Source organism: Bos mutus, chromosome 22 (genome assembly GCF_027580195.1).
Source record: "Bos mutus isolate GX-2022 chromosome 22, NWIPB_WYAK_1.1, whole genome shotgun sequence".
Taxonomy (NCBI): Eukaryota; Metazoa; Chordata; class Mammalia; order Artiodactyla; family Bovidae; genus Bos; species Bos mutus.
Window position 1 is genome coordinate 23277143 of NC_091638.1, and position 20676 is coordinate 23297818.

The following is a 20676-nucleotide window of genomic DNA, read 5'->3' on the forward strand; positions in this document are numbered from 1 at the left end:
ATATGTAGGGTCTTGTTTTTGTATCCATTCACCCAGTCTTTGTCTTTTGATTGGGGCATTCAACCCATTTACGTTTAAGGTAATTACTAATAAGTATGATCCGTTGCCATTTACTTTATTGTTTTGGGTTCGAGTTTATACACCATTTTTGTGTTTCCTGTCTAGAGAATATCCTTTAGTATTTGTTGGAGAGCTGTTTTGGTGGTGCAGAATTCTCTCAGCTTTTGCTTGTCTGAAAAGCTTTTGATTTCTCCTTCATACTTGAATGATATACTTGCTGGGTACAATAATCTGGGCTGTAGGTTATTTTCTTTCATCATTTTAAGTATGTCTTGCCATTCCCTCCTGGCTTGAAGAGTTTCTATTGAAAGATCAGCTGTTATCCTTATGGGAATTCCCTTGTGTGTTATTTGTTGTTTTTCCCTTGCTGCTTTTAATATTTGTTCTTTGTGTTTGATCTTTGTTAATTTGATTAATATGTGTCTTGGGGTGTTTCGCCTTGGGTTTATCCTGTTTGGGACTCTCTGGCTTTCTTGGACTTGAGTGATTATTTCCTTCCCCATTTTAGGAAGTTTTCAACTATTATCTCCTCAAGTATTATATACAAAAAAAAACTCTGTTTTTGTATGTGTTCTTTATAGTTGTTTTGTTTTTTCCTATAGTTGACATCTAATCTTACAGTGTTGTGGTCAGAAAAGATGTTTGAAATGATTTCTTTCTTTCTTTTTTTTTTTTTTAAGTTTACCAAGGCCCAAAATGTGATCTGTTCTGGGGAATGTTCTACATGCATTTGAGAAAAAAGTGAAATCTATTGTTTTTGGATGAAATGCCCTGTAGATAGGTATCAGTTAGATCCAACCGGTCCAGTATATTATTTAAAGCTTGTGTTTCCCTATTAATAAACCCTGTCTGTTGAGTCCCCTTTCTGTTGTCTCATGAGAGTTACTTTTTAGAAAAAGGAATTTTAGAAATAGAATTTTAAAGATCATCATTCAAATTCCTTTTTGTTTCAGAATATTTTCCCCACATAGTATTATTAAGTAGATACTGTATGCCATAACACTATAGCTAGTGCTTTACTTCTTTTAACCCATAAGACATTCCTATAAAAAGAGTATTTTTAATAGTAAAAAATGTTAATTATAGAGGTGTGCAAGTGGAAGGTGTTATTTAACTTCACACAGCTGCCAGTGGTACAGTGGACATCCAAGCTCTGTCATTTGGATTCTAGAGGACACTCTTGGAACCATTACATTGCACAGTTATTTTAAAAAATGAAATCCTTAAAAAACAACTACATGTGGAGCTGCTCTGGTTGCTTAATGTGTTTGTGTGTATGTAGTGGGAGTAGGGGGTCTGGATCTTGGTGATGGTTGCACAATAACAGTATAACTTAAACACTACAGATCTGGTCCAATGATATGATTATGTAAGAAGGCGTTTGCAGCCCAGAGAGGTCAAGTGACTTGCTCTAGGTCACACAGCTGGTTAGTGACCATCCTGAGTCACTGTCCTCACACCTGGTCACTCATTCCTTCCTCAGTTCACAACAGAGGCCCCATTTTTAATACAAATATCTATCCTTTTAACCCATGCAAGACCAGTCCAAAGAAAATTTATCAAGTTGGATTTCCCCTCTTGATGCCATGTTTTTCCATTTAAAAAATAAATAAAAGCACATTCAAAGGAGAAACATTGCTCCCAAAGAGATGAGTCAGAGGAAGGTAAATAAAAACCCACCTGATTCTAAGATCTGGGCTTTGCAGTCTTCCATTCTTCTCTTTCTTTTGGATGGTGTTTACTACAGGTTTTACAAGCCCAGTAACCTATATTAGATTTTATAAAGGAGAACTGAATTGAATTTGCATTTCAGAGGCAGCAGTTGCTTGCAGTCTCCCTTTTGTTCAAAGCCTCTTTCTGTCCCCTTGAAGCCTGGACTGCATTGGAACCCCACATGCACATGATTTCCGCTGAGAACTGCACAGCAGACCCAACTAGGAACAAAGACCCAGCTGATCTTCCTCCAAGTAAATCCCAGGAAAATACTACAGCAGTTGATAAAGAAACACAGACCAATTAAGAGCTCAATATAGTAAGGTGCTAAAAAAAAAAAAAATGAAGAATGTCAATTTCACTGTACATGTTCTCACATTACAGAAGAACAAATGGATTTCTACATTATTTCATTGTACAGGGCAAAAATAAGGATCGGTGGCTTTAAGTACCTTTCGACAGAAGGTGGGTGCAGTATGGACTCAGTTAATTATGTCTGAATTCCGTTGGTTCCACTGACCTTTTGGGATCTAGTCCAGAATATCCAGTCAGCACATCTTTTGTCAGTGATGTATAGTGGAGATGTACTTGCTTCATTCATTCATTCAGTATTTTATTGAGCACCTACTATGTGCCAGAACCAGGCTTAATGTTTTCCATCCATTATCTCACTGAGTCCTGTGTAACGTTCCTAGATGCAATCGTCATTCTTGGTTTTGTTGTTTTATCTTTTCATTTTTACTCTATTATGATTTTAAAGATGTTAAAGAGATTAAGTATATTGCTCAAACTCACATGTTTATTAAGGAGTGAAATCAGAATTAAGCATGTCCTTAGTTACTCACTTGTGTCCAACTCTTTGAGACCCCATAGGACTGTAGCCTGCTAATAAGCTCCTCTGTCCATGGGATTTTTCAGGCAAGAATACTGGAGTGGCTTGCCATTTCCTTCTTCAAGGGATCTTCCAGACCCAGGGATCGAACCTGCATCTCCTGTGTCTCCCTCATTGCAGGAGGATTCTTTACCTGCTGAGCTTTCAGAGTATTAAACACAGGACTCTCTGATTCTAAAAATGAAGGCTTTTTTCTGTAGATTACATTATCTTCAGAAGAATAGCAGAATAGCAAAATCAAAGTAAGCTGACCAAGAATATCAACTTTGCCACCCAAACCTGAATTTGTCTTACTCCTTAGTCATTTCCAATATGTATATTTGGCTTGGCTAAGACATTAAAAAATTATTAATATCCAAATAATACTAGCATCAGCAAACTCTGAAACCATCCAGTCTAACTCCCTTATTTTGTAAACTAATTCTTTATTCCACACATGTTTTCTGAGAATCTGTTATCAGATGCACAGTGCTGAGGGTATGCAATCTCCAAGCCCTTGAGCAGATTGCAGTGTAATGGAAGCAAACAACAGGAATACAGATCATTTAGAGTCCTAGCACTTTGAGAGATGACTGGTAGGGGGTTTAGTAGAACACAAAGAAAATAACCATGTGGTATAGATTTGGGGGGTCTAGGAGAAGGTTATGTCTTTGCTGAGTTCTAGGAAGGACACAAAAGAAGATAGCAACTCAGAAGGATTGGCATTAAGGCCTCAGGGAAAAGGGGCTTGAATTAAACATCTAGGAACTGTACTGTCTGAATTTAACCTCTCCTTCTTCCCAGTCCCACAGAGAAAGAGAGGATGGTGGCATTAGACACATGCAGCCAGAACTCTGGGCCAGGTCTCTAGGAATCTAGACAGCCACAAGGACCAGGTGAGAAGGATAAACATACATTAATACAAGCAGCGTTCTGTGGGACGGGCTGTGGTTTGTGTGGTATAGTTTATACCTGTCATAAAAATTGAAGGGAGGGAAGCCTCCTACACTGTTGGTGGGAATCTAAACAGTTACAGTCAGTATGGAGAACAGGATTTGTTATTACTGATTTTTAGCTGCTAAGTCTTGTGAGATTCTTTGTGACCCCATGGAGTAGTCTGCCAGGCTCCATGAGATTTCCCAGGCAAGAATACTGAGTGAGTTGCCATTTCCTTCTCCAGGGGATCTTCCCAACCCAGGAGTTGAACACACATCTCTGCGCTGGCAGACAAATTCTTTACCACTCAGCTATCACGGAAGCCTATGGAGAACAGTATTGAGTTTGCTTAAAAAGCAAGCAAAAAAAGAGAGTTATCATATGATCCAGCAATCCCATTCCTGGGCATATATCTAGAGAAAACCATAGTTGGAAAGGATACATATACCTCAGTGTTCACTGCAGCACTATTTATGGTAGCCAGGACGTGGCATCCAAAATGTCCTATCAGCAGAGGGATGGAAGAAGGTGTGGTATATGTATGTGGTGGAGCATTACTCAGCTGTCAAAAAGGATGAAATGATGCCATTTGCAGCGACCTAGAGTTTGTCGTACTGAGTGAAGTACGTTAGAGAAAGACAAATATATGATATCGTTTATAGTGGAATCTAGAAGAACGTTACAAATGAATTTTCCTATGAAACAAAGAATTACAGATATAGAAAATAAACTTACTGTTACTGGATGCGTAAGGGATTAGAGGAGGAATAAATTAGAATTTTAGGATTAACCCATATACTGTACTATATAAAAAAATGGATAATTAATAAGTACCTACTGTATAGCACAGGGAACTCTACTCAATACTCTATAATGGCCAATATGGGAAATTGAAAAAAAAAAGAAAGAATGGATATGTTATTTACATGTTATACGTATCTGTATGTATATAACATGAAATTAAAAGGTGCTTTCTCCTTGGAAGGAAAACATTGGAAAATCTAGACAGTGTATGAAAAAACAGAATATCACTTTGCCAACAAAAGTCTACATAGTCAAAGCTGTGGTTTTTCCAGTAGTCATGTACCGATGTGAGAGTTGGACCATAAAGAAGGCTGAGCATTGAAGATTTGATGCTTGTGAATTGTGTGCTGGAAAAGAGTCAAACCAGCCAGTCCTAAAGAAAATCAGCCCTAAATATTCCCTGGAAAGACTGATGCTGAACCTGAAGCTCCAATGCTTTGACCACCTGATGTCAAGAGCTGACTCATTGGAAAAGACCCTGATGCTGGGAAAGATTGAAGGCAAAAGGAGAAGGGGGAGACAGAGAAAGAAGATGGTTAGATAGCATCACTGAATCAATGGACAAGAGTTTGAGCAAACTCCAGGAGACAGTGAAGGACAGGGAAGCCTGGTCTGCTGCAGTCCATGGAGCTGCAAAGAGTTGGACACGACTTAGCAACTGAACAACGATGGCAGCAACATAATTGATTCACGTTGCTGTACACTTGAAACTAACACAACATTGTCAATCAACTTAGCCCAATAAATTTAAAAAAGGAAAGAAATAGGCAAATGGGCAAGGACACTTGACAATTATTTTAAGTTACCTGATACATTTATCCTCCATCAAACTTACTGGTGTAACAGAATCTGACTCTTGACACAAGGATAGGTGCATCAGTTGCAGTACTTGGTGTCCTGGACACAACTATTGACTCAAGCAGAACCAGCTAGAGCACTTCTCTGGGACTGATACTCAGAAATCGAAGAGAGACCTTGTCTTATCAGTGAGGTTTCCAAACCAGAAGGAAGTGAATCTAGAATAATAATAGCCACTTATTCTCCTTGCCTTACAGAGAGCCTGCCTTCAATCTGGATTCAAGCAGAGACCTGGAGAAAAAAGACGTGGAGTCTTAGCAGCACGAATTTCCTGATCCAGCCCGTAAAGCTCAGGTTCCTACAGTTCTTCCTCCAGTTTTCTGAGGCACCCCGCGTCTCATCCAGCTGGTGAGTCAGTACATCCCTTTCTTGTTGACTGACATGTTTTAGACGAATTTGAGATGGATAACTTGTAATTGAGAGTCCTGAAAAATAGAAATGACTAAAGAAGAAATTCACATGTCATTGTGTGTATGTGAAGTTCTTTATTATGCTAAGAATTTAACAGTTGAAGTGAAACAGTTAATATCATTAGTTCTCTATCAAAGAAAAGACCAAAAGGCACAATGATACTTGGGACTAGTTAGGGTACAGGAGGTAAACTCATAAAGTTGTGGTGGGGGTCTAACTTGAAAAGCCATGTGTGTGTGACAAGTACCTTCCTTTTAATCTAGCAGTTCCTCCTCTAGTAATGGATTCTGAGAAAGTAATTGTATAAGCTTACAAAGTTGTATGTACAGGAATATTTATTGCAGAATTACTCCTAATAGCCAAAAATTAGAATAAATCCAAATGTCCTTATTTGGGTTTTGCCTTTTTTTTTTTTTTTGAGGTAACATTTGATTTGTAACATATGTTTTATGTAGACACCATTATATTTTTACTGCTGTATACCCTAGAGTACGCTCACCACAAAAATTTTTTCTCTGTCAGCCACCATACAGTGATTCCTCACTCCCCCTACCCCTTCGCCTTTGGCAACCGCTACTCTGTCCTCTGTGTCTACTTGTTTGTTTTTGCTTGGTTTGGTTTGTTTTTTATCAGTTGTTTATTTTGTTTTCTTTATTAGCTCTTTACTTCCACAAATGAGTGAGACAATACAGTATTTGTCTTTCTCCATGGGACTTCTTTCTCTTAGCCTAATACCTTTAAGGTCCATCCAGGTGTCACAGCTGGCAGGCTTTTGTCTTTTTATAGCTGAGTACTACGCCATCGTGTCTAAGTATGTATGTATATTTCTCACATCTTTATCCACACATACCTTGATGGGCACTGAGGTTGTTTCAGAATTTTGGCTTTTGTAGATGCCTTTTCAGATTAGTGTTTTCTTATGATTTGGATGAAGACCCAGCAGTGGGACAGCTGGGTCAGGTGATACTTCTGTTCTTATTTCTGAGGAATCTCCGTATTGTCTTCCATAGGGACTGCGCCGGTTTACATGCCCACCTGCAGTGCATGAGGGTTTCCTTTTCTCTACATCCTTTTCAAAATTCGTTATTTCATTTTTGTTTTTTTAAATAACGTTTCTCTTAGGAATGAAGTGACATCTCATTGTGATTTTGATTTTCATTTCCCTCATCATCAGTGATGGAGAAGGCAATGGCAACCCACTCCAGTACTCTTGCCTGGAAAATCCCATGGATGGAGGGGCCTGGTGGGCTGCAGTCCAGGGGGTCGCTAGGAGTCAGACATGACTGAGCCACTTCACTTTATTTTTTTACTTTCACGCATTGGAGAAGGAAATGGCAACCCACTCCAGTGTTCTTGCCTGGAGAATCCCAGGGACAGGGGAGCCTGGTGGGCTGCCGTCTATGGGGTCTCACAGAGTCGGACACGACTGAAGCGACTTAGCAGCAGCAGCAGCATCAGTGATATTGAACCTCTTTTCATGTACTTCTTGGCTATCTGTGGGTATTTGTTGAAAAAAAAAATAATTCATCTGTTCATTTTTTCCCCCCATTGAGTTAGTTTGATTCTTTTGCTGTTGAATTGTTATGAGCCCTTTATATATTTTGGGTATCAACTCCTTATCTGATACATCCTCTGCCATTCAGTAGGTTATCTTTTCACTTTATTGATGGTTTCCTTGCTGTGCAGAAGTTTTTTAGTTTGATGTAATCCCAATTGTTTATTTGCTTTTGTTTCCCTTGCCTGAAGAGACACATATAGAAAGATATTGTCAAGACTAATGCCAAAGAACATATTATATATGTCGTCTTCTGGAAGTTTTATGGTTTCAGGTCTTATATTCAAGGTTTTAAACCATTTTGAGTTAATTCATGTGTATGGTGTGAGGTAGTCGTCCAGTTTCATCTGTCTGCATTTGGCTGTCCAATTTGGGGGAGGGGGATTGACTTTTTAAATGATGATGTGATGATAGGGAGAATGCTATTCAATGATTTTAATCATTAAGGCAGATCCTTCTGTAGTGACACTGGAAGATGTCTTCAGTGTGCTGTGATATGATCAAAGCATAATATAGAATAGGAAATATAGTGTGACCTATTTTCATTTAAGATGTATATGTTTATATGTATGTATAAAAAATCTGGAAGGTCTGATGACTGAGGATAAGGAAGGACATTTTACATCTGAGTTGTTTAAATATTTCATAAAAAAGACACTATTTAAAATACAAAAATATGTTCCCATATTCATATGGGAGGAAAGGATATACGAAAAGGATTAGACCAGTAACCTTAGGAATAATCACATCATGGAAAAAGTGAGCTACTTAGGCTTTAGTTAAGCCTTCTGCAAATACAGAGTAGCTACATACTGACAGACAAGATTTGGAAGTAACCTGTCAAATTTTCATATGATCCAAAAAATAGGGGCTAATCTGGAGCTGGGTTAAATCTCTACCCCTTCTCCCCCTTCTGTGCCAAGCACACCACCATTAGGAGTAGACCCGGAGGCCCAGCCCCTGCTCCACTAACAGCAGCTTTGATTTACCGAATTCCATTAGTGACTCCCTCATTGGGACTTTGAGAACACTGCCATCTTTGCTTAGAGGACAGAGAGGGTTTAGGTTTCCCCACTTTTAGGTTGAACCATTTGAAATTGCTACCACTGAGCCACTTTGATTTATAGAAAGGTCAACCTATAGTTCATCAAAACAGACTCTAATACAGAAGTTTATAGTTTATACAGTCTGTATGAAATGATGTCTTCAGTAGCTCATAACTACTAATCAAGAGTATATCTGGTCTGAGTGGGTATCTAGTCTTCCAAGTTTGGGTGATGTGAACAGTCATGGTTGCACAATCTGAACTGTGTACACATGTTACGTTATTTTGGAATGATTGGTAGAAACTCATTTAAAAGCTCTGCTCCAGCCACTGCTGCCGCCCTCCACCCACTCCCTTACCTCCACACCACTCCAGGTCCTATCCCAGCTCTCTTTTTCACACTTACCAAAAGAAGCTTTAAGAGTATCTGGTTTTTATTTCAAAGGACTATTAGATACACAGGCAAGGCATAGAAATCAAACTGTGGAGGTTCTTAGAAGCTAAAGTATGCTCTGTCAAAGATGTGAGGGCAAAGCTAAATCAAATAATAACTTGTACATTTTAGGTGGCCTAAAGTTATAAATTGCAAGGCAGCAAAGATAATTAAGAATAATGTTCAAAAAGGTAGATCAACATAAATCATATAAAAAGGATAACAAGTTTTATCAACCAAACCGATTTTGAGGCAGGTTTTAAGTTGGATGTGTTTGGAAGGCACTAAAGCGGATGATTAGATACAATATTCAGCTTAATGTGCAGGAAAAGCAATTGGGATGAAGCAAATCAGCTTCCTGACTCTAATGCAGGGAATGTGGAGGGGTTTATTAAATATAAAATTAAATTTAGATTTATAGCCACTGTTGATGCACTAGAAAGAAACTGACATTATCATATCATTATTTTTTAATTTCTAGCTTCAGATACCTTATTAAACAAACAAAAAATAGACTGAAAGACAAAAGTTGGCATCAGTTTCAGAATAATTTTTGCCTTTTTCCCTTAATTATTTCAATCTATATTCATTTATTCCCTGCATCGGTGTCACAGAGAGCACACTGCAAATATAGAACATTATGTTAAGGTGTAGATGAGACACAGGGGGACGACATTTTCAAATATTAACCTTTTTATATAAATGAGACAAGTTATTAACATTTTAAAAGATCTTTCCATGACCGATGGTGTTAGAGGCAATAGAATATGTCTAGACAGATAGTGCTGGGTGTTAGTTTCCTAGGAGGAGGTTCCCAAGCAAATCGAGATGCACTGAGGCACAAGGATGAGCGGAGAGGACAGACGTGGCATTATTCAGTGGGTCGTCATTGCCAGATACCGGGGTGACTAGAATTCAGCTGCCTCATTTGGAAGATGCTGCTGAGTCCGGGTGTGACAAGGCAGTGCCCCCCTTTTCAGAGGGCTTCCCCTTTCTGCTGCTTTCTTCTGCTGTCAGCCGAGAAGACCCAGCACAGAGTGCAGATGAAATCAGTGTAAGGTAGAACCCTGGAGAGGAATGTTCCTTGGGTTTCGCCATGCAATAGGAGGTAGAAAAATCAGCTTAAAAACCTGAAATGTGATTAGGTCATGAATGTAGAGCCAGCTGGAGAAACTGAGGAGAAAAGAAGAGCTGTGCCCTAAACTAGAATGAGCCAGCTGCTGAGTTTCCCTGAATGGTGAGTTTATTGTCCAGAGTCATCTACCAGGAAGCCACCTCGCCATTGCTCAGGGCTGTCAGAAGTCCCAGATGCTCCATTCCCACCACTGTATGGGGGCAGACCCATCTGTCGCCTCTAATCGAGCCCTAAACCCTCATTCCCCAGGTGTGAATATTGTTCCCTGGTGCCATTCCCACCTGACTGAACTGACAAGGCGTCATGCCTTGACCCCTGACTCAAGATTCTCTACAGATCCCCTCCGCCTAGCACACTTCTAGTCATCACCACCTCAAGGCTGCCTTGTTTCGCCACCTCCACCCTGTCAGGGAAACAGCTCAGTCCTCCCCTGATCTGGGGGTCACAAGAGAGCCTCTTTCTTCCCTGGAGAGGTTGGAATGAGAATGATTTAAGGCAGATGGGTGGGGATTGGTGTTTTATCTTGACCATTTGCTAAGATTGTTAGCACTAAGGAGAAAAGCGGTTTCTGGTCCCTTTCCGACACCTCAGCCCCCGCTGAGGAGGCCTCCACGGCTCCAGTGAGCCCCAGGCCGCATACACATAATGGCAGCATTTGCTACATAGTGTGCATGTGATACGCTGTGATAAATTGACAACTAAAGATACCCAGGATAGTTTTCAGTGGGAGAAATATATATGTGATGACTATTTGAGTCACATAGCTATCACATTGCATCAAACTCATGAATTTATGGATCGTGTAGGATGAGGCTGTGGTAGAAGTGATGAGTTTATTTGAAGAGTAAAAGTACAGGAGTTATGTGTGTGCGCCTGCGCTCAGAGTCGTGTCTGATTCTGCGACCTCATGGAGTATAGCTTACCAGGCTCCCTCTGTCCATGGGATTCTCCAGGCAAGGATACTGGAGTGGGTTGCCACTTCCTTCTCTAGAGGCTCTTCCTGACCCAGGGATTGAACCTCCGTCTCCTGCATTGCAGGCAGATTCTTTACCAATGAGCCACTGGGGAAGCCCCCACAAGAGGTACAGAGATATTGAAAAATACTGAAGGGCTACACTAATGACTCCCGGAGAAAGAAATGGCAAACCTTTCCAGTATCCTGGCCTGGGGAATCCCATGGACAGAGGAGCCTGGTGGGCTACCGTCCATGGGGTTGCAAAGAGTCACACATGACTGAGTGACTGAGCACACTCATGACTGGAGGTCAAGAACGCGCACAGTAAAGGATTTAATGAGCATGGGTGAGACATAACTGGCCTGAATGGTTTCACAAGGAGCCTTTTGTGCAGTTGGGTCCTTGATCTTATATTCTGCCCTAGAGATTGACGTGATCTAGGTTGAGGCAAACTTTCCTTTGTCCAAAACACTCAGCACATCCTACTTCATGAGCCAGCACTAGAATGCAGGATAAAGATGAGTTCCAGTTGTGTTTGCCAACTTGGGACCCAAGTTCAAGCTTCTCCCTGGGCCCCACAAACATGAAAGGCTTGAGGATGCTTCTCCCAATATCATAGTGCCTTGGGGCCCCTCATTCTAGGGATGGCTCCGTGGACTGCTGCTGCAGAACCTGGTGGGGGAGGGATTCATTGAGGGACTCAAAGATGAGTTCCCCCGCCCACTCCAGTGGGGGATCAAGGCAGTTTGGGAGGACTGTCTTCTGTGGATCCAGAGGAGGGAAAATTTTTGGCAATGGTATCATTTGGTATCAATGGACATGAACTTGAGCAAACTCTGGGGCATAGTGGAGGACAGGGAAGCCTGGTGTGATGTAGTCCATGGGGTTGCAAAGAGGTGGAACAACTCAGCAACGGAACAACAACAACTATCTGTAATATTAATACTAGGTGTCAACATTTAGAGCGATCTTCTGACTGAGGATCTGTGGAGTGATGTGTGAAAATATTCATGGATAAACATCGATACAGATACTCAGAAAATTTGCTTGTTTTCTTCTTGGTTTTGGACTTTGTTAAAACTGCTCAGTGTTTTATGTCTAGTAAAGTGAGGAGATACTGAGTACTAATAGACAATACCTGTGTCTTAAGTGTATTAGTTTCCAAGTGCTGCTGTAACACACGACCACAGGGTTGGTGGCTTAGAATAATAGGAACAGAGACTTCTCTGGTGATCCAGAGGCTAAGACCCTGCACACGCAATGCAGGAGGCCTGGGCTTGATCTCCGGTCAGGGAACTAGATGCCACACGCCACAACTGAGGATACCGCATGTGCTGCAGCTAAGCCACAGGCACCGCTAAATGAATAAAAAATAATAGGAACATAATCTCTCACTGGAGAAGGCAGTGGCACCCCGCTCCAGTACTCTTGCCTGGAAAATCCCATGGATGGAGGAGCCTGGTAGGCTGCAGTCCATGGGGTCGCTAAGAGTCGGACACGACTGAGTGACTTCCCTTTCACTTTTCACTTTCATGCATTGGAGAAGGAAATGGCAACCCACTCCAGTGTTCTTGCCTGGAGAATCCCAGGGACAGGGGAGCTTGGTGGGCTGCCGTCTATGGGGTCGCACAGAGTCGGACACGACTGAAGCAACTTAGCAGCAGCAGCAGCAATCTCTCACAGTTCTGCAAGTTCAAAATCAGTGTGTCATTGGGGCTGTATTTCCTCTGGGGAGAACCCATGTCTTGCCTTCTCTAATTTTCTGGGTAGTTTTTGGCATTCCTCAGCATTCCTTGACTTGTGAGAAACACAGTCAACAGGATGTGTGTGTGTGTGTGTGTGTGTGTGTGTGTGTGTGTGTGTGTCTGTACACAGAGATGCATATGCCCACACACAAAGGGGAAAGACACATAGAAGAGAAGCCTTCAGTAAACTGTAGTAGTAACATCAGAGATCACTGATAACAGATTGCCATGACAAATACGATAATATTGAAAATGTTGGAAATATTGTTAGGGTTACCAAAACATGACACAGAGACATAAAATAAGCAAATGCTGCTGGAAAAATAGTGCCAATAGACTTGCTTGATGTACAGTTGCCGCCAACCTTCAATTTGGGGGGAAAAATGCAGTATTTGTGAAGCTCAGTAAAGCAAAATGCAATAAAATGAGTTATGGTATGTCTATCTATAGATATATGCATATATGTGTACGTGTATATACATATACATATATATATAGAGAGAGAGAAAGAGAGATTGAGAGATTTATTTTAAGCAGTTGACTGATGCTATACTGAGGGATGGTGACTGCAGCCATGAAATTAAAAGACGCTTACTCCTTGGAAGGAAAGTTATGACCAACCTAGATAGCATATTCAAAAGCAGAGACATTACTTTGCCAACAAAGGTTCGTCTAGTCAAGGCTATGGTTTTTCCTGTGGTCATGTATGGATGTGAGAGTTGGACTGTGAAGAAGGCTGAGCGCCGAAGAATTGATGCTTTTGAACTGTGGTGTTGGAGAAAACTCTTGAGAGTCCCTTGGACTGCAAGGAGATCCAACCAGTCCATTCTAAAGGAGATCAGCCCTGGGATTTCTTTGGAAGGAATGATGCTAAAGCTGAAACTCCAGTACTTTGGCCACCTCATGCGAAGAGTTGACTCATTGGAAAAGACTCTGATGCTAGGAGGGATTGGGGGCAGAAGGAGAAGGGGACAACAGAGGATGAGATGTCTGGATGGCATCACTGACTCGATGGACGTGAGTCTGAGTGAACTGCGGGAGTTGGTGAGGGACAGGGAGGCCTGGCGTGCTGTGATTCATGGGGTCGCAAAGAGTCAGACACGACTGAGCGACTGATCTGATTTGATCTGATACTGTGGGATGCTTGGTGAGTCCAAAATCTGCAGGGTGGGCCAACAGGCTATAGACTTAGGAAGAAGCTGTAGTTCTACTACTACTTTTGTAGTCCAAAAGTAGTCTGCAGGCAGAATTCCTTCTTGCTTGGAGAAGATAAGTCTTTGTCAATTAAGACCTTTAATTTGCCTGGATAAGACTCATCCACATTATGGAAGGTAATTTGCTTTATTCAAAGTCTGCTTATTTAAATGTTAACTCATCCAAAAACACTTACTAGAAAAATCTGGAATAATGTTTAACCAGATATTGGGCACCATGTTCCAGCCAAGTTGACCCATAAAATTAACTGCTAATTTCACACAGGGATTCAGATGTGGATATACCTTTGGGAGCCATTATAAGCCTACCACAGTCAATAATAAATTCTAGGCACTGTTCTGAGCTTTTATATATATATTAACTCTATATTTACAACAACTTCTGAGGTAGAATTGATTTATTATCTCACTTTACCAATAAAGAAACTGAATCAAAGAAAATAAGGAATTTGATGAAAATCACACAGATTATAAGTAACAGAGTCAGGATTTGGACTCAGAAAGTCTGATTTACTCTGTCAAGTTTGGATTAAGAGGTCATCTTTCTGGTAGATCGCCATCTTTGTTGGGTCATGGATCTTTGAATGACCTTTGGTATTGCGTACTTCTGATGGATTTTTTTTTTTTACTGGCTAATTCATGACACGAGAATGAGAAATACTAAGGGTACGACAGTAGTACTTTCTCCTTTCCTCTCTTCTTTCTCTTCCTCCTCCCGCAGTGATGGCCTTCCACGCTGTTTGGCTTTTCACACCTGCCTTGATCGTGGCTCTGTCTTCCTTTGATGTTTGACGAACACGTACCCGGTCTTGTCTCATGTCAGGTGCTGGGGGCACAGTGAGAACTCTCTGTTTCACTTCAGTGCTAGTAGCTTCCTTCACGTGTCATTCCATCATCTCTCCACCCCCTCCACCAGCAGCTGCCGGAAAGTGGCTCAGAGGAGCTAAGAAGAAGCTGGCCTCTGATTGAGTTCAGACCTGAAGGGGTCAGTGAGATGCTTTGAGTATCTACTGATCTTAGGAGAAGATAGCTAGGGTGTTAAAGTATTTATAATCATCCAGGCCTTTCCTTATCTCAAAGCATGGGCATGGCCTAGAAATCTAGCACGTGACAAGTATCAGCCGGACAATGCAAGTCAAGATTCAGGGAGAGCTTAGGCAGCTTTATGCTGCTTCTCCTTCTCAGGCTTCCAGCAGCACAAAGAGAAGCTCCATCTTCTTAAACTGAAACTTCATGAAATTAAGGAGTTTTCAGTATCTGTTTCTCTTTTCCTAAAAACTTCTTTTGAAACATTGAGATTTTAATAGCTAAGTGTTTTAGACTTTCTGTTAGAATTAAAGTTTAATGAGAATCCTTTTTTGTTTCAGTAGGGCTTCTGTTTTCCAAGTGTTTTCACACATGTGATCTGTTTCAGCCTCACAGCAACCCCAATGGACAGATAAGACAGGAAGGTGTCTCATTTTATGGATGAGAACACTCAGACTGGGAGGAGTGAAGTGCCCAATAAAATCTGAACAGTCACAGCAGGCACCTCTATTTCAGAAAGATAAGAATTGCCATGGTCCCTTAGCATCTCTCCACCATCTAAATGATTTTCTAGAGCTGAGTAAGTCCAAACAGTTCATTGAATAAAAGTCAGATTATTGAATATGGCCTGACACGTTCTATGCAAAAAATTAAGTATATAATTTCAGTTCATTATAACCTATTATGATACAATGAGGGAAACTTAAATTAATTTTTATTGTTCTTATTTTACCTAGTGCAATCTGATGACAGGAAGTGAGCCACTTGGGTAAAACTGCTGCAACCTGACCTGAGTTATTGGTCAATCTTTAAGCCATAGCTACAGATGAATATAAAATGTGCCCTTTTTACCTGGGAAAGTGTGAATACATATTCTAAATGGAGTGTTTTAGAGTGGTGTTTTTACTATCATATTATTTATGCTAACAGTTTTTTAAAATCAAGTTTTCCCAGAGCTTCTAGAGCGTGTGTATCACACATATGGAGATACTTACATAGCTACACTCTACACAGCTAAAAGTATAAGCTGTGGTATTGTACCACGTGCATATATCAGCAATAAACTCTGTGACTGTGGGTAAATTACTTCATCTCTCTAAAAGTTGCCTTCATTTCCAGAGATAGGAAATGAATCATTTGATCTGTCTCCTGGACTTGTTTTGAAGATTAAATGATACAAGAACTGGAAAATGGTAGGGATAGTCACTTGCCCACGGTTAAGGCACAGCGCATACTACCTATCATTATCATTCACAGGACAGTCTCACTTACCCAAAGTGGCCTAGACAGCAATACAAACCATATAAAAGACAACCAGAGGGAGAAAATCAAAAGGCCTGTGTATTCCTTTCCTTCTGTTGCTGTAACAAATTACCACAGATTAGACACAGAAAGCTGCATAAATTAACTTACAGTTGTAGAGATCAGAAACCTAAAATCAGTCTCACTGAGTTCAAATCAAGGCGCCAGCAGGCCTCATTCCTTCCGGAGGCTCTAGGAGAGAATCTGATCCCTTGTATTTTCCAACTTGAAGGCTGATCCTTCTTCCATTCCTTGACCAATAATGCCTGGTCAAGTTTCACACTGACACTCCTCTCCTGTGGTCAAGTATCTTTCTGCCTCCCTCTTATGATTACATTGGGCCCACCCAGATAATCCAGGATAATCTCAAGATTCTTAATCATATTTGCAAAGTCCCTGTGTAAGGCAGCTCATAACTTCTAAGGTTTAGGTTATGGACATCTTTGGTGGGAGGGGGCATTATTCAGCCTCCCAAAGTTAATTTCAAGTATATGCCATAATAGCCATATGTTAAAAGTTCCTGGACTCCATTCATTGGAGAGTTCTAACTCAGAGCCTTCTTTCTTTTAATTTTGGTCCTGTTCTAATCAACTTGGGGCTCCAGTTCCTAGTAGCCCATTGCCAATTACAAACAGTCAATCAGGGAAACAAGGCTTCCCTGGTAACTCAGTCAGTAACGAATCTCCCTGTAGTATAGGAGACTGGGTTCAGTCCCTGGGTTGGGAAGATCTCCTGGAGAAGGAAATGGCAACCCACTCCAGTATTCTTACCTGGAGAATCCCATGGACACAGGAGCCTGGCAGGCTACAGTCCATGGGGGTCACAAAAGAGTCAGACGTGACTTAGTGACTAAACCTCCAATCATCCTGTATCTGGAAAAGACCTGGAATTAGGACCTGCCTTTGCCCACCTTCCAGTGACCAGATCACACTCACATGCCTGCCCTCCTTAGCAAACTCAAAGGGAAATATTGGCTGATGCCCAAGGGGAAAAAGAAAAAAAAAAGTTTCCTCCATTTATACCAGCATCTGTCACATTCTCCAGCTATTGTAATAATCCAGTTTAGAAATGAGGACAGAGAAGGGTCCAAGAGGGTAATAAACACTGAAAAGGAATCGAGACACAGCTAAGATAAGCTCCCACTTTATAGTCTGCCAAAGACCCATAGAGAAGAGTAGGGAAGGCCTGAGCGTCTGACCATCAGTGACTTAGCCTGACTAGGCTTAGACAGAGAGCCTTGGAGGCCAAGCCAGACTGTCTCCTGGAAGAACTCACAATGACTGTGGAAATCCCAGAACCAGTGTACTAAGTTATGCTGACTATGCATAGAAGTGTTCCCTCTGAGACAGCTCTCTCTGATGCAGTTCTCTTAAACTTACACTTTCAAAAAAATAAAACAAATACCATTTTTTTGGCCTGGACACACAGCTTTTGGGATCTTAGTTCCCTGACCAGGGATCTAACCCATCCTCCTTGCAGTGAAAGCACAGAATCCTTTGGACTGCCAGGGAAGGACCAAAAGGAATACTTTTTAAGTGAAGGAAAACCTTTCTGTTTTGCTTTTCTGTAGCCAGTTGTTGCTGCTGCTGCTAAGTCGCTTCAGTCGTGTCCGACTCTGTGCGACCCCATAGACGGCAGCCCACCAGGCTCCCTCGTCCCTGGGATTCTCCAGGCAAGAACACTGGAGTGGGTTGCCATTTCCTCCTCCAATGCATGAAAGTGAAGTCGCTCAGTCGTGTACGATTCTTCTCGACCCCATGGACTGCAGCCTACCAGGCTCCTCCATCCATAGGATTTTCCAGGCAAGAGTACTGGAGTGGGGTGCCATTGCCTTCTCCTTGTAGCCAATTAGCAGACATCAAAAGCAGAAATAAACTAGAAATCTGGGAATTGGCCTCAAAGGACACATTCAGTCTAGGGAGGTCTTAGGAGGAACGACTTATCTAGGCACGTTTCCTAGCACCTCTCTTTTATCATCACGAAACTTCCCTGCTGCTTTTAGAGGCATACTTTCCTTCCATACTTTTATGATTCGTTTTAGGTATGATTTGGAGTATCAGATTGCTTTATCTCTAGGTTTGGGCAGTAGGAAAATAAAACTTAAAAGCAAAGTTGCCTCCAAGTTACCAAGTATTTTGGGAAAGTAAAACAGTGGGTGAGGAAAGAAAGAATCCAGACACTCATGTAGAACATCAGGATAGGGTGTGGATTGTAAAGCCTTGTGTAATCTTTTCAGCATGTCTGAATAATTTGAATCAGAATATTAGAACCCATTATCTTCTATAGTATTAAAATAGCCATGAAAATATTTACTAGTCCACAGCCCAAGAGAAAAGTACCAGGTAGAAATCACAGATTATGTTTGATGAAACGTGTATACTTAGGAGACATCTTCATTTTAAAAAAAATTCGGCTTTCATGGAATTTTGAGACTAGAAAAGTATGAGCTTGTCTCAGTTTGAGAATTAAATCAGTAATAAATGAAACACAGTGATACAAATGAAAACCTCTCCCAGCCTTGGCACTGCAGCTTCAAGTTTGGAATGACCAAAGAACACACATTTACACTGGAATGACCCCCTATTGCCAAAGTAAGTTAACTGGATGAGCTAAATATCTGTGAATCTCTGTGTAAGGTGTAAGTCACCCTCTGGAATCAATGAGCTGCTTTTCTGCGAAATGGGGGTTTGTAAATACAAATGAAATACTGGCTGTGAAAATCTTTTGAAAGGGTCTAAAATACTGTGCAAATGCAGACTGTTAACATTTTCAGTAGATTTGTTCGTATTCCACAGAGGCCTGTTTGCTACCTATGAGGTATAACATGCCCATTTTAGGATCAGATGTAGATTCAAATCTACCAGTTGCTAAACATCACAGCTTGGGCAAGTTCCCTGAGCTTTCCATTCATCATTTTTTGGGGGGAATGATAGGAACTTCACAGTTAAGAAGATTAAGCAAGGAAGGTCTGGCACAGTGCTTCAGTGGTTGTCAGTTTTATTCACTCACTGCCTCCCAGCATGAGGGTTGGCCGCATCCCTCTATGAAGGTGAATGTCCTCGGTGTAGGATTCTACATGTGACTACCAAATGGCTCAAGAGATAATGACTCTATCTGCAATGCAGGAGACGTAGGAGATGCTTGCCAATGGTGATAGGAGACGTTGAACCTTACCAGAGGGACTGTTTGCCTATCTAGCAGGCAAGCCCCTGACTGAACCTCACAAAGCTCCTGAGTCCAGGAAGAAATTAGAAATGTTGAGGGCAGAGCTCTCCTGTGACTGTTCTACACTGTGATAATTCAGAGAGAGATAATTTGAGAGAGAGAAGGGGCAGGGAGGGAAGGAAAGAGTTTTCACTTCCAGAAGATACTGACTGGCCCTGGAGACTCAACATCAAAGACAGGCTGTGTTTTTGAGAAATGGCACTTTTCAAAAGCATTGTGTGCCAACAACATTCCAAGCTTGCTGACTACTCTATGTCGATTAGCTCATGGAACTGTCAAATGACAATTTTATGAGGAGGTACAGTTATCATGGGAAATAGATGGGGAAACAGTGTAAGACTTTATTTTTTTGGGCTCCAAGATCACTGCAGATGGTGACTGCAGCCATGAAATTAAAAGACACTTGCTCCTTGGAAGAGAAGTTATGACCAACCTAGATAGCATATTGAAAAGCAGAGACATTGCTTTGCCAACAAAGGTCCATCTAGTCAAGGCTATGGTTTTTCCAGTGGTCATGTATGGATATGAGAGTTGGACTGTGAAGAAAGCTGAGCGCCGAAGAATTGATGCTTTTGAACTGTGGTGTTGGAAGACTCTTGAGAGTCCCTTGGACTGCAAGGAGATCCAACCAGTCCATTCTGAAGGAGATCAGCCCTGGGATTTCTTTGGAAGGAATGATGCTAAGGCTGAAACTCCAGTACTTTGGCCACCTTGTGCGAAGAGTTGACTCATTGGAAAAGACTCTGATGCTGGGAGGGATTGGGGGCAGGAGGAGAAGGGGACGACAGAGGATGAGATGGCTGGATGGCATCACTGACTCGATGGACATGAGTCTGGGTGAACTCTAGGAGTTGGTGATGGACAGGGAAGCCTGGTGTGCTGCGATTCATGGGGTCGCAAAGAGTCGGACATGACTGAGCGGCTGAACTGAACTGAACTGAACAATTATCACTGTTTCTAGGTCACTAGGCACGTCATCCAGGTTTGAAGTCCATGGCAATAACCTTGTGTTATACCCTGTCCTCAGGAACACCTCCTTCAGCTAAGTCCACAGATAGACAAACAACATGTTCTTCAGAGTGTGGGATGGTTGTTTGACGATAATTTTAGGTTGTTCATGATATCAGGTAGCATTGATTAACATAGGAAGAAAAGTACTCACTTCCCTTTTTTTGTACCACAGGAGGAAGGAATCTCTCAGCCTGGTGTCACATCTCAACTCCTGTAGCACTTGTTAATCCCCCAGAGGGCAAACCTCAGGCTGATGAGATTCCTGTTGTCAGTGCCATCTTGCTAGAAGTTAATAGCTATTCTGGCTTTCAGTATGTATTTTTAATTAATTTCTAGTTACTGTTGCACTTCTGTTTATGGGAATGGGATACATGTTC

At 41.4% G+C, this 20676-nt stretch overlaps 1 long non-coding RNA gene across 1 annotated transcript in view; it reads left to right on the forward strand.

Moving 5' to 3' along the window:
• Nucleotides 1-20676, forward strand: part of LOC138984669 (uncharacterized) — a 384932-nt gene that overhangs the window by 302645 nt on the left and 61611 nt on the right. Inside the window, exons 3-4 of the long non-coding RNA XR_011461919.1 lie at nt 3449-3540; nt 5440-5590. This is a non-coding gene — a long non-coding RNA (uncharacterized lncRNA). The remainder of the gene's footprint in view (nt 1-3448; nt 3541-5439; nt 5591-20676) is intronic.